This window comes from Lithobates pipiens, unplaced genomic scaffold (genome assembly GCF_037356315.1).
Source record: "Lithobates pipiens isolate NorthernLeopardFrog02 unplaced genomic scaffold, aLitPip1_a1.2 Scaffold_22, whole genome shotgun sequence".
Taxonomy (NCBI): Eukaryota; Metazoa; Chordata; class Amphibia; order Anura; family Ranidae; genus Lithobates; species Lithobates pipiens.
Window position 1 is genome coordinate 134553405 of NW_027507784.1, and position 13727 is coordinate 134567131.

Consider the following 13727-nt stretch of genomic DNA (forward strand, 5'->3'; position numbering starts at 1 on the left):
AGCTCAGGTTGTAGAATCTCTCCACAGGACAACTATTAGTTGTGCACTCCACAAATCTGGCCTTTATGGAAGAGTGGCAAGTAGCCATTGTTGAAAGAAAGCCATAAGAAGTACAGTTTCCAGTTTGCGAGAAGCCATGTAGGGACACCTCAAACATGTGGAAGAAGGTACTCTAGTCAGATGAGACCAAAATTAAACTTGTTGGCCTTAAAGAAAAATGCTATGTGTGGCAGGAAACTAACAATGCACATCACCCTGAACACACCATCCCAGCTGTGAAGCATGGTGGTGGCAGCATCATGTTTAGGGGATGCTTTTCTTCAGCAGGGACACGGAAGCTGGTCAGAGTTGATGGGAAGATAGATGGAGCCAAATACAAGGCAATCTTAGAAGTAAACCTGTTAAAGTCTGCAAAAAACTTGAGACTGGGGCTGAGGTTCACCTTCCAGCAGGACAACAACCTTAAATAAACAGCCAGAGCTACAATGGAATGGTTTAGATTAAAGCATATTCATGTGTTAGAATGGCCCAGTCAAAGTCCAGACCTAAATCCAATTGAAAATGTGTGGCAAGACTTGAAAATTGCTGATCACAGATGCTCTCCATCCAATCTGACAAAGCTTGAGCTATTTTGCAAAGAAGAATGGGCAAAAATGTAATTCTCTAGATGTGCAAAGCTGGTAGAGACATCCCCAAAAAGATTTGCAGCTGTAATTGCAGCGAAAGGTAATTTTACAAAGTATTGACTCTGGGGGGCTGAATACATTTGCAGGCCACACTTTTCACATATTTATTAGTAAACAATTTTAAAAACCATTCATTATTTCCCTTCTACTTCACAAATATATGCCACTTTGTGTTAGTCTATCACATAAAATCCCATCATATAAAATCACAATAAAATACATTTACATTTTTGGTTGTAACATGACAAAATGTGGAAAATGTCAAGGGGTATGAATACTTTTTGAAGGCACTGTATATAGTAATGTTTGTTGATAATATTCTTTATAATTTGAAACTGAGTAGAAAAGGTTGTTACAAAAGTAACTCAGTTGCTCACATTAAAATGTTATACTTTTTTTCTCACCTTAGGCCGCGTACACACGGGCGGACTGTTCGCCCAACCTTGTCCGCTGAACAGTGTTTGGGCGGACAGTCCGCTCGTGTGTGGGCTTTCAGCGGACAGTTTCAGCGGACAGTTTGACGGACAAAGTCTTTCGGAAATTCCGAAAAACTGTCCGCTGAAACTGTGTTTGAGCGAACAGTCCGCCCATGTGTAGGCTACTTTCGAAATGAGCAAACTGTTCCCGCTCGGAGGAAAGTGCTCATTTCGAGCGCGTGTGAAGGTAGGCGGGGCCCGCGACGGAGACGTTGCGGGCTCCGCCGCCTGGAATGGGCTTAAAGGGGAACCCCAACGCCGAAAAAAATCGGCGTGGGGGTTCCCCCAAAGTCCACAACAGACCCTTGTCCGAGCACGCTACCCGGCCGGCCAGGAAAGGGGGGCGAGCGAGCGCGCCCCCCCTCCTGAGCCGTACCAGGCCGCGTGCCCTCAACATGGGGGGGTGCCTTGGGGAAGGGGGGGCCGCGCGGCCCCCCCACCCCAAAGCACCTTGTCCCCATGTTGATGAGGACAAGGGCCTCTTCCCGACAACCCTGGCCGTTGGTTGTCGGGGTCTGCGGGCGGGGGGCTTATCGGAATCCGGGAGCCCCCTTTAAGAAGGGGGCCCCCGGATACCGGCCCCCCACCCTATGTGAATGAGTATGGGGTACAATGTACCCCTACCCATTCACCTGTGAAATAAAGTACAAAAAAAAACACAACACAGAGAAAAAATATTTTATTGCACAGCTCCGGGGGTCTTCCGTCTTCGGGGGTCTTCTCGCCGGACTCCTCCGCTATCTTCGTGTAGCTCTTTTACTAGCGGAGGAGCCCGGCTTTCTTCCTCCCCGCCGCCGGCCTCTTCTCCCGACTTCGGGGGTCTTGTCCCCCTCTTCGGTTCTTCTGCCGGGCCACCGCGCCTTCTTGTAGCTCTTTTGCAGGCGGTGGCCCGGTCTTCTGTCGCCGCTGCCTTCCGTTCTTCTGTCGCCGCCTTCGGTTCTTCTGCCGGGCCACCGCGCCTTCTTGTAGCTCTTTTACAGGCGGTGGCCCGGTCTTCTGTCGCCGCTGTCGCTGTCGCCGTCGCCGCCTTCCGTTCTTCTTCTTCTTCTTGTTCTTCTTCTTCTTCCCCAGGAGATGTTGACACGTCGCTCTCTCCGGCCGGAATGCCAGAGCCGCGCTGTGCGGTCACTTATATAGTGACAATGGGGCGGTGTCACATGGTATATGTCACATGGGTTGGTCACATGGTGACCCCGCTCCCTTACGATGTCATAGTCCCCATGTGACATCAACCCATGTGACCAACCCATGTGACATATACCATGTGACACCGCCCCATTGTCACTATATAAGTGACCGCACAGCGCGGCTCTGGCATTCCGGCCGGAGAGAGCGACGTGTCAACATCTCCTGGGGAAGAAGAAGAAGAACAAGAAGAAGAAGAAGAACGGAAGGCGGCGACGGCGACAGCGACAGCGGCGACAGAAGACCGGGCCACCGCCTGTAAAAGAGCTACAAGAAGGCGCGGTGGCCCGGCAGAAGAACCGAAGGCGGCGACAGAAGAACGGAAGGCAGCGGCGACAGAAGACCGGGCCACCGCCTGCAAAAGAGCTACAAGAAGGCGCGGTGGCCCGGCAGAAGAACCGAAGAGGGGGACAAGACCCCCGAAGTCGGGAGAAGAGGCCGGCGGCGGGGAGGAAGAAAGCTGGGCTCCTCCGCTAGTAAAAGAGCTACACGAAGATAGCGGAGGAGTCCGGCGAGAAGACCCCCGAAGACGGAAGACCCCCGGAGCTGTGCAATAAAATATTTTTTCTCTGTGTTGTGTTTTTTTTTGTACTTTATTTCACAGGTGAATGGGTAGGGGTACATTGTACCCCATACTCATTCACATAGGGTGGGGGGGCGGTATCCGGGGGCCCCCTTCTTAAAGGGGGCTCCCGGATTCCGATAAGCCCCCCGCCCGCAGACCCCGACAACCAACGGCCAGGGTTGTCGGGAAGAGGCCCTTGTCCTCATCAACATGGGGACAAGGTGCTTTGGGGTGGGGGGGCCGCGCGGCCCCCCCTTCCCCAAGGCACCCCCCCATGTTGAGGGCACGCGGCCTGGTACGGCTCAGGAGGGGGGGCGCGCTCGCTCGCCCCCCTTTCCTGGCCGGCCGGGTAGCGTGCTCGGACAAGGGTCTGTTGTGGACTTTGGGGGAACCCCCACGCCGATTTTTTTCGGCGTTGGGGTTCCCCTTTAAGTCCATTCCAGGCGGCGGAGCCCGCGACGTCTCCTTCGCGGGCCCCACCTACCTGTACACGCGCTCGAAATGGGCGGATTTGCCTCCGCCTTACGTGGGCGAGTCCGTTCATTTCAAAAGTTGAGCGAACTGTTTGGCAAACAGTTCGCTGAAACAGTCCGCTCAAAAAGTGCCGTGTGTGGCCATGTCCGTCCATGCTAATTTTGAGCGGACTGTTTGCCGAAACTGTTTGACAAACAAAGTTGGGCGAACAGTCCGCCCGTGTGTACGCGGCCTTAATGCTCCATGCACACTAGCATTTTTTTAAGCTACAAAAACACTGGGAAAAAACGCTGGAAAAAAAACGGTAGTAATAGCTTTTTGTAGTGGTGTTTTAGCAGCATTTTAGGAGCGTTTAAGAGCATTAGCGTTTTATTAACATTTTTGCAGTAAAAGGAAAAAACTATTATTAGCATTTAGGAGCATTTAGCAGCATTTTGGAGTGTTTCTTTTGGAAAAACACTCCAAGAAACTCTACAAAAACAATTTTTGAGGCTCCATGCACACTAGTATTTTTTTTTTTTTAAGCTACAAAAAAACTGGAAAAAACGCTGAATAAAAACGCTAGTAATAGCTTTTTGTAGTGTCTTAGCAGCTTTTTAAGAGTGTTTAGGAGCGTTTAAGAAGGTTATCATTTAATTAGCATTTTTGCAGTAAAGGGAAAAAAAAAGTTTAAAAAATGCTTGTTTCTGCTGGAAAAACGCTCCAAGAAACTCTACAAAAACATTTTTTTTCTGTTTCTAGCTCAGAAAACACTAATAGCTTAAAGTAGTCTGCATGGGAACATAGCATAACACTATTTAGCTTCTAGGAGCAGAGAAAAATGTTAATAACAGCTTCTAGGAGCTTAAAAAATGGTAGTGTGCATGGAGCCTAAAAGTGAAGTAGGATCAAAGCATTTTAGGTCATACTTCTCCTGTGGGTCACAGAAGTACACTTATTTGTGCTGTCGTGTGACCCAGAATCAGCTGACAATGGGCTAAAGTCTGCTCTCAGCTGACATCACAGAGCTGATCCAGACCAGGGGCGGATTCAGGGGGGGGCAACAGGGAAATTGCCCCCTCCGAGAATGCGGATGGCTCCACGGGTGATCAGGCGGGCGGCTCCGTGGGTGACGGCCCGCGGGCAGTTCCGCGGGTGTCGTTCCGGGGGCTCCGAGGGTGTTGTTCCGGGCGCTGGCGGGTGAGGGGTGGCGCAGCTGGGCGGCTCAGTGTTTGAGCAGGGAGAGCAGGGAGATGACATCATCTCTCGCTGCCCTGCATCTCTGCAGTTCTACCCTCACTGTGCAGGAAGCAGTGGGCAGCAGAGAGATTACATTATCTCTCTGCTGCCTAATTTCACTCTGGGAACAATCCACAACATATTGGAAGGCGGCATGGGAAGTGACAATCCGCAATGTGTGGCAGGCGACATGGCAAATGACAATCCGCAATGTGTGGCAGGCCATATGGCAAGTGACAATCCATAATGTGTGGCAGGCTCCGTGGCAAGTGACAATCTGCAACGTGTGGCAGGCTGCGTGGCAAGTGACAATCCGCAACGTGTGGTCGGCTACGTGGCAAGTGACAATCCGCAACATGTGGCAGGCTAAGTGGCAAGTGACAATCCGCAACGTGTGGCAGGCTACGTGGCAAGTGACAATCTGCAACGTGTGGCAAGTGACAATCCGTAATGTATGGCACGGCGGCAAGTCTGATACCTAGCCCCACCTCAGGATCAATACCCTGATCAGGATCATCATCTTAGGCCCATAGTACCATCAACAGCATCCACAAACCATGTGCTACTTCAAATACTCAGCTGAAGTTCTGCACAGACTAAGGAACATCAACACCACATTGCCATCTTCCATACAAAAAATACTTCAAAGAGAACAACTATTAAAAACCGGACGACAAGCAGCTCCCAACCACAGGAAGACATCTACTCGACCACTACAATTAGATTGCGCCTTGATTAACGCCAGGTCTGCAGTCAAACATAGACTGGAAGTACACGACTTCATCATCGAGAACGATGTAGACTGCCTCTTCATCACCGAAATCTGGTTAACCTCTGACTGCAACACCATCCTCACCGAATTGGTGCCGGAAAACTACAGGATCCTAACCGAACACCGGATAGGGAAAAAAGGAGGAGGCCTAGCAGTGATCTTTAAAGGTCACCTGGATCTCACTAAACCATCAACTCAGAACCCAGTGCCTTTTATGGAAACCCTGACGCTACATCTTCAACCAACACCCCATGACACCACTCATATTCTACTGTGCTACAGACCACCGGGACCAAAGTCCAATCTTCTTTCACCCCTCACGGAATCCTTTGCAATGCACACCCTAAAATTCAAAAATTTCCTGGCACTCGGAGATTTCAACCTTTGGGCAAACGAGCCTAAAGACCCCATCGCGACTGCCTGCATCAATCAACTAGAAGAACTGGGTCTACAGCAACTGATAAAGACTCCCACGCATGGGTCAGGACACACCCTGGACCTCATTTTCAAACAGAACATCGACGTCAACATATGCAACAACATAACTCTGCCATGGACGGATCACCACGCCATCAAATTCAAAATCGCTACCAACATCACCAACGCAAAACGGAAACCTGTAACAACGCACTGGACCAGATCGCATAAAAAACTGTACTCCGAAGTCTTCAAAACCACTCTGTCCAAAAAGATATCTACAATAACCTTAAACCACTCTACGGAGGAAACACTCAATTCCCTGAACAAGGCATTACTGCAATCAGCAGACTCGGTAGCACCAAAACGCAGGGCACTCATCAGGAAGAAAAATGCTGGATGGTTTAATAGCTCCCTCTCCGTACTAAAGCAAGAACGCAGAAGAGCGGAAAGAACATGGAGAAGAAATCCCACCGAGGAAAACCTATTTAACTATTTAACAAAGGTCTCACAGAGAATTATCGGAAAGCAATCTTCAATGCCAAAAAGGACCACTTCTCATATACAATCTCAACGGCCGCAAACCAACCACGGGTACTGTTTAAACTGGTTAATCAATCAATGAATCCGGTGTGCCTAGAACCCCCAGAAAGTGAATCCCAGGATTACTGTGACAAACTGTCAGATTTTTTCATCGATAAAGTCAAAACCATCAGGGAAACAATTTGTCAGAAGAAAACACCCAACCTCAGCCAGCAAATACATAAAGAGGATGTCTGCACGAACATACCGCAACCGCCAAAATTTTCACTATCCGCAATTACCGTAGACACCGCAAAAAACATCATTAATAAACTGCGTGACAGTACCTCACCTATTGACATCATCCCCACAAAACTACTGAAAGAATGCTCCGACATCGTGGCTCCAACCATAACCCACCTCATAAACCGATCATTCCACGAAGGGATTGTTCCCAGCATTCTCAAACAAGGCATCATCAAACCTCTACTCAAGAAACCAAACCTGGACCCTCAGGATCCAAACAACCGTAGGCCAATTACAAGCCTCAATACCATTTCTAAGATCATGGAGAAAGCTGTAGTACATCAGCTACAACTTCACCTGGATACTCACAAACTCCTGGACCCACTGCAATCAGGCTTCCGCCCGGGTCATGGAACAGAAACAGCTCTCCTCAAGATTTGGGATGACGCCCTCGAAGCAGCAGATGACGGCGAGCCGTGTCTCCTCGTACTGCTAGACCTAAGTGCAGCGTTTGATACAGTAGATCACAATACTCTACTCGTCCGCCTCACAGAAGTAGCCGGAGTCAAAGACATAGATCTCCAATGGTTCGCGTCCTTCCTAGGAAATCGGTCACAGACAGTGAAACTAGGAAAATTCCTCTCCGAAACTCGGGCAGTCACCTGCGGAGTCCCTCAAGGCTCTCCGTTGTCACCCGTTCTCTTCAACATTTACATTCGCCCACTCCTTCAAATCATCAGATGCTCAGATCTCTGCTTCCACTCTTACGCTGACGACACGCAACTTTATTTCCGGATCAATGGAAAAAAAGATCACCAACAACAACTTGAAAACTGCCTCAAATCAATAGAGGACTGGATGACCACCAACTCCCTCCAGCTGAACCAATCAAAGACAGAGCTTCTTATCTTACACCCAAATAATAAGCCCGCAACCAAAACCTCCTGGTCTCCACCAACCGTCTTTGGGCAGACTATCTCCCCAAAGACCAAAGCGAAGAGCCTCGGGGTTATTTTAGACGCACAAATGTCAATGGATGCGCAAATAGGATCTGTAGTCAGTCGATCTCACCATCTGCTGTGCATGCTTCGCAGACTCATCCCTTTTATCCCAAAGAATGACAAAGCAGTGGTAGTTGGAACAATCATTAATTCACGACTGGACTACGCAAACTCGCTTTACATAGGATTACCACAATATCAACTTGCGCGATTACAACTGATCCAAAACACGGCGGCAAGGCTGATAACAGGAAAAAAACCCTGGGAATCCATCTCTCCTTCACTGAGGAGCTTACATTGGCTAACCGTAAAAAATCGGATCACGTTCAAGACCCTGTGCCTCACCCACAAATGCGTGCATAGAGAAGCTCCGCAATACCTAATGGAGAAAATAAATCATTACACACCAAACCGCAGTCTTCGATCAGCCAACAAAAACCTCCTCCTCGTGCCCAAAGCCCGGTATAAATCCAAGGGTGATCGGAGATTCGCTGTCCAAGGGCCTCGGCTATGGAATGCTCTACCAATCAACATCCGCCAGGAAGAAAATCACCTGGCTTTTAGGAAAAAACTCAAGACCTTCCTCTTTTAGCAGATGATCAAAGCTCGCCACAGCGCCTAGAGGCGATTCAGTTCGCATTGTGCGCTATACAAGTATTTCATTCATTCATTCATTCAATATGTGTGAGGTGACGTGGCAAGTGACAATCCGCAACGTGTGGCAGGTGACGTGGCAAGTGACAATCTGCAACATGTGGCAAGTGACAATCCGCAATGTGTGGCAGGTGACGTGGCAAGTGATAATCCGCATTTGGTGACAAGGGACGTGGCAAGTGACAATGTGCAGTGTGTGGCAAGTGATGTGGCAAGTGACAATGCGCAGTGTGTGGCAAGTGACGTGGCAAGTGACACCCTCTGGGCTCCCACTGATTCTGCATTATGGTGAGTTGAACCATTTTTTTTTATATTATAATGTAATAATAGAAATAATGCGCTTCAATCATCCTAACACTATTACAACCATGGCACCGTGATAATTGAAGCACCAATACCAGCCATTTCCCCGATAAATTGCCCCCAAAAAAACATATTTTCTAGCAGTGCCCCTCCCGAGACTACACTCTGGATCCGCCCCTGATCCAGACTCTGGAAGGATCCCAACCATATTGTTGAGTTACACCCAATGCTTGATCAGCAGCTGGCTTAGTTGGAGCCAGCCACATACACCCCTACCCCTACCCCAGCCTCTGCTCCTGTGCGCGGTGAAGGGGCAGAGCAGAGAGAGGTGACTGAAAATTAGAACTGCTCTCTGCTCAGAGATGACCAAGAAATGAGCAATCGGCAGTCATGTGATCACTCAGTTCTCAGGTTTAGGCCAGGAGAGGGAGAACTGTAGCATGGAGGTGAATATAAAAGTTTTTTTGTTTTTTTATCAACCCCAAACGTATCCTTTAAAGGTCCACTTCTGGGTTTATTACTGACAACATTTTTACAACATTGAATAGACCGATCCGTATAAATAGACAAAAGTGCTTTGCAAGTGACCTCCATTGTCTACATTGTGTTAAGCTATGTAATTGAATTTCCAATTTCAGTAAATGCAAAGCATTTATATACTGTAGCAGTATACTACAGACACAAAACCCTTGTTATTCTTGTCTCTTTCTTATCACTAGGCTCACCTAAGTTATGTAGAACAGTCCCTATTGTGAAGCACAGTATTATGACAATACTTGAACAACCTTATAAACGGTGAATCCATTTCATTGTCCTTGTTGATAAAAGAAAAATGAGCAGATTTAATGTTGCTAAAGATGGCCATAGTTTTTTATTTTAACAGCTAGTGGACTGATTGAAAAAAAATGAACTGATTCACTTCACTTCCACCTTGCTTGTGTGGATGGGGGAATTCTCTAAACCAGTGATTCTCAACCAGGCTTCCGTGGAACCCTAGGGTTCCTCCAAAGGTTGCTAGGGGTTCCTTCAGCATTGGGCAATTTCTGCCTCTCAGATAAGTTCCCACTGACATCATTGATCTTTTTAGCTATCTGTAAGAAGGTAATTCTTCCCAATGACAACAAGTGTAAGGACCATTCTTCCCACTGACAATCACACTATTGTATCATGAGCAGGGGCGTAACTATAGGGGGTGCAGCAGTCGCGACCGCAACTGGGCCCTGTGCTGCAGGGGGCCCATGCAGCCCCCTCTACATATGGCCAGCAGCAGCATAGGCAGCTAGGGGTACCAGTGCACCATGCACACGGGTGGCTGGAGGTGGAGGGTGGCTAGCAAAGCTCCATGCTCGACTATCACTCTGGCTGCTCTTTAGTTGTGCATTCCCCGCATGACCTGTGTCCTTGGCTGGCTCCTCAGAGTACCCCTCTCCTGCTCCATGCATTGCCGCTCAGTCCGATGTCTGTTCTCCCCAGCCAGAGTCCGCCCCCCCGAGTCCGGCCCATACTGCACTGCATACTTCTCCCGGGTAAACAAACTCAGCACACAGATGCAGTGCAGCCCTATGAAAGCCGGCTCCCCAGAGGACACTGCAGGCTTGTCTGCCAGCCCCCCTCCTCCCCCGTCATACACAGATGATGAAAGGTCTTTCTGGGAGATATGCTGATCACCCGTCCAGCACACTGGATGGAGCCCAGGCCAACATGGATGAGTGTGTGGCCTGCAGCTTGGTCATGGTGAGTGAGAGGACCCCATCCCCCACACACCATTACTTCTCCCCCCTTCTCATGTGGGGACAGGGACCCCTTCTCACCTGGGGGCAGTAACTTCATCTGCCCTGGAGAAAAGGACCTCATCTCTTCTGGGGACGGGGACCCCATCCTGCCTAGGGACAGTCCCCCAATGGGTCACCTAAAAATAAAATAATAAAATAATAAAAAAAAACTACTGATGCCAGTGGTGGAACTACAGGGCTCACAAAGGTCATAACTGTGACCACGCCCTGGAGTTCCACCGCCGGACTTGGAGGGAAGGGCCCTGGCTGGGGTTCAGGGGGGCCCTTCATGGTTTCTTGCATCTGGGCCCTGAAGGTTCTAGTTACGCCACTGATCATGAGTTGTAGATTTCTAATTTTTAGCAGGGGTTCCCCCGAGCCCGGAGAACTATTTCAAGGGTTCCTCTGTGTTGAACAGGTTTAGAAAGGCTGCTCTAAGCTGTGCAGTGTATTCTGGGAGCAGGCCCCCTCCACTGTTAGAATGCACTGATCAGCACTTCAGCCAATTGGCTGCAGGCTCTTATCAAACCAAAATTTAAGGCCCTTTGAGAAGAGTGGATCAATAGATTGACTACTCTTGAACAAGAACAGCCATAAGTTGATCGAAGTGGCATGGTACCACTGGACTGGAGTAAAAGACCCTATAGAAGAGTTTTTGCTAGACAATAATATTTTAAGTAATAGTCAGCATGGTTTCAAGAAAGACCAAACAAATCTGATTTATTTTTATGAGTAGGGAAACAAAAACTTAGAGAAAGGAGTGGCTGTGGATATAGCATTTTTTGATTATAGATAAAGCGTTTGATACAGTTCCTCACACATGACTAATGTGTAAGATAAGGTCTACAGGCTTAGAAAATTCAGTTTCTAAATGGATAGAAAACTGGCTAAAAGACTGTATTCCAAGAATAGTGATTAAAGGGATTGTAAAGTAAATTTTTTTTATTTTTTTAAAATAATAAACATGTTATACTTACCTCCACTGTGCAGCTTGTTTTGCACAGAGTGGCCCCAAACCTGCTCTTCTGGGGTCCCTCAGCGGCTGTCTCTGCTTCCTCCCGCAGGTACTTCTCACATTCATGCGAGCTCCCTTGCATGGTGAGAAGCACCTGCGGGAGCGCTCCCGTGATACAGCCGGTGGCTATAGCCGCTCGCTGTATCACACGGCCCCGCCCCCGGCACGCTGCGTCATTGGATGTGATTGACAGCAGTGCGAGCCAATGGCTGCGCTGCTTTCAATCCATCCACTCCAGCCAATCAGCGGCCAGGCTGAGCGGCGAAGAGGACGGTGGGGGCGAGCACGGGACTTTCAAGGGGTCAGGTAAGTAAAACGGGGGGACTGGGGGCGCCGGCAGTGTGAGATGTGTTTTCCCCTTAATGCATAGACTGCATTAAGGTGAAAAAACATTTACCTTTACAACCCCTTTAAAGATACTCTGAATGGTCTAAATTTATTAGTGGTGTATCCCAAGATTCAGTGGGACCCTTACTTTTTAACACTATTATAAATGATTAAAATGTAAAAAAAAATTATAAATGATTAAAAGGATTAAAAATACCATTTCATTCTTTGCAGATGACACCAAGATTTGCAGTGGAATAGCAACCTTACAGGATGTCCTCAACTTACAATACAACCGCAATGCACTGTTTAACCACTTAACCACCTCAATACTGGGCAATTTCACCCCCTTCCTTCCCAGACCGATTTTCAGTTTTCAGTTCTCTCGCACTTTTAATGACAACTGCGCGGTCATGCTACACTGCACTCAAATGAATTTTTTTTATTTTGTTCACAAAAATAGAGTTTTCTTTCAGTGGTATTTATTCACCACTGGGTTTTTTATTTTTTGCGATATAAGCAAAAAAAGAGCGAAAATTTTGAAAAAAATATATATATTTTCTACTTTCTGTTTTAAAAGAAATCCAATAAAATCTAATTTTGTGCTAACTTTAGGTCAGAATGTATTCTGCTACATTTCTTTGGTAAAAAAAAAATCCTGATAAGTGTATGATAATAGGTTTGTGTGAAAGTTATAGAGTCTACAAGCTAGACTGTTTATTATTGAAAATTGATCAATCCTGATGTACTGAAGACCTATCTCATTTCATGAGGCCCTAAAATGTCAGAACAGTACAGATACCCCCAAATTACCCCTTTTTGTGAAGATGATAGTCCAAGGTATTTAGTAAGAGGCATGGTGAGTTTTTTAAGTAAGATTTTTTTGTCCACAATAGTTTGGAAAATGATCACAAAATTGTCATATTAACAAGTTATTTCTTACACATGACATAGATAAACTAGTAATTACACCCCAAAGCACATTCTTCTACTCCTCCTGAGTATGGTGATACCACATGTGTGAGACTTTTTTCACAGCCTGGCCATATAGAGAGGCCCAACATGCAGGGAGCACCATCAGGCCTTCTAGGAGCATACACATTTAGTTTCCGGACTACCTATCACATTTTTGAAGACTATGGAGCACCAGGACAATAGAAACACCCACAAAATTACCTCATTTTGGAAAGCAAACACCCCAATGTATATTCTATGAGGCATAATGAGTCTTTTGAACATGTCATTTTTTTCCACAAGTTTTTGAAAAATGTAGAAAGAAAATGAAAACGTATTATTATTTTTTACACAAAGTTGTCAATTAATAAGATATTTCTAACAAATAGCATGTTTATAGCAAAAATTAAACCCCAAAATACATTCTGCTACTCCTGAGTATGGCGATATTACATGTTTGAGACTTTTACACAGCCCAGCCACATCTCATTTCCTGAGTACCTATCATATTTTTGAAGGTCCTGGAGCACAGGACAATGAAATTAGATGTGCCAGATGATCATGGACAGATGTGGCGGATGATCACAGACAGATCTGCGACCAGATGATCACAGACAGATCTGCGCCAAATGATCACAGAACAGATCTGCGCCAGATGATCACAGACAGATGTGTGTCAGATGATCACAGACAGATGTGCACCAGAGGATCACGGACAGATGTGTGCCAGATGATCATGGACAGATGTGCACTAGATGATCATGGGCAGATGTGCGCTAGATGATCAGGGACAGATGTGCATCAGATGATCACGGACAGCTGTGCTCCAGATGATCACGGACAGATGTTCAGTCGGACAGATGTGGACAGATGTTCAGTGGGACAGATGTTTACTGGGACAAATGTTTACTGGGACAGAAGTATGACAGGTGTTGGTGTTTTTCACTGTCTGGGGTCACTATTTGGAGACACTAGCTGGGTGATCAGTGTGTACCAAGCTGTAAAAACAGCTCATACACACTGATCCTCAGCTCGCAGAACTGCTCTAGTTCTCCTCACTGACTCTGTGGGCTTGGGTGTCTTTGGATCGAACCCGCCAGGAAGCCGCCACTGCACACCGCCAATCATAGGCAGCATGTG